The sequence below is a fragment of the Physeter macrocephalus genome, chromosome 3 (assembly GCF_002837175.3).
Source record: "Physeter macrocephalus isolate SW-GA chromosome 3, ASM283717v5, whole genome shotgun sequence".
Taxonomy (NCBI): Eukaryota; Metazoa; Chordata; class Mammalia; order Artiodactyla; family Physeteridae; genus Physeter; species Physeter macrocephalus.
In genome coordinates, this window is record NC_041216.1 from 5,980,956 (window position 1) to 5,982,566 (window position 1,611).

A 1,611-nucleotide genomic window follows, 5' to 3' on the forward strand; every position below is an offset into this window, starting at 1 on the left:
ACACACACACACACACACACACACACACACACTGATGCAAGTACACACCCCTAACCACGGATTCCCACAAAGACAAACACAGATGGGTTCGTGTGTGCAAACATGCCTGGACACATGCACTGACATGGACTCCTATGCACACAGAAACACGCACACACACACACACACACACACACACACACCCCTGATGAGCACGCAGATCCACAGACACACACATCACAATGAACAGATCCAATCTCATCATATGAGCCCCTGCCTGACCCCTCTACCTGCCCCATCCACCCTCTCCTTCCACCAATACCTTCCTTTCCCCTGAGCTTGCTTGGGCCAGACTGAACTGAAGGTTTACTCTGCAGGCTGAGTGAGGGCTCTCCATTGCCCATCCCCTCCCCACAGAGTCCAGGGACCGGAGCACCTGAACCTCACTGGCTGTCCAGCTTGCTCTGTGTAAGTCCTGCAGGGACTTATGGAGCATCATCTCTCACTACGCCAACCTCACAGTGCACACTTGGCCACGTCCTACTTCCTCTGGGTCTCTGACGATGACTTACCTTCAGCCTCTGGGACTTCCCACGAGCTCTTGCTCTCAATACGAACCCTTCCCTCCCGCTCTTGGCCTAACCAACTTGTGTTCTCTGGTCCCAGCTGAGAGTCACTTTCTCCAGGAATTTTTTTTTTTTTTTTTTTTTTTTTTTTGCGGTACGCGGGCCTCTCACTGTTGTGGCCTCTCCCGTTGTGGAGCACAGGCTCCGGACGCGCAGGCTCAGCTGCCGAGGCTCACGGGCCCAGCCGCTCCGCGGCATGCGGGATCCTCCCGGACCGGGGCACGAACCCGCGTCCCCTGCATCGGCAGGCGGATTCTCCACCACTGCGCCACCAGGGAAGCCCTCTCCAGGAATTTTTATGGCTTGTCCACCTCTGCTTGGGAGTCGCACTGCCTCCAATTCATCCCAAAGGGTGCACCTTTCCTCTGAAATGTAATTGCTGCATGACTTGTTCCTCTCCTCCTCTGGTCTGCCCTCAAGGAGAGGGGCCAAGTCTGTCTTATCTGTCATTGTTTACTAGTTTTGTTTTGTTTTAGTTTAGAACTTGACATATAGTAAGCACCTCATAAATACTAACTGAATACATGAAATGAATGAATGAATGAATGAGAGCTTCAGCCCAATCTCCTTCTAGACACTCTGGTTTTGCTTGGAGGGGCTGGGTGATAGAAGATGGGCTCTTCAGCTGGGAATCGGGACACCTGGCTTCTAATCTCTAAGTGGCAGAGTGACCTTGGGCAATTCACCTCCCCTCGCTGGGCCTGGTCCCCTCCTCCGTGAGGTACAGGAGAGCTGATGGCCAGGTGCTTCCTGACATCCTTCCAGCTCTGCCACCAATCGTGGGCCCTGCAGTCTGGGCAGTGCTGGCCCTTGATTTCAGGGATGGGCAGGGACATGAGTGGAGAATCTGAGTATCCTTTACTCTACAAAATAAAGTCTGACCCTGGTTTGGCGTTCAAGGCCTTCCACCATCCAGTCTCAGCCCCAACTGCTTCTTTATTTCATTCCCTCCCCTCACCCCATGCAACACACACACACACACACACACACACACACACACACTCAT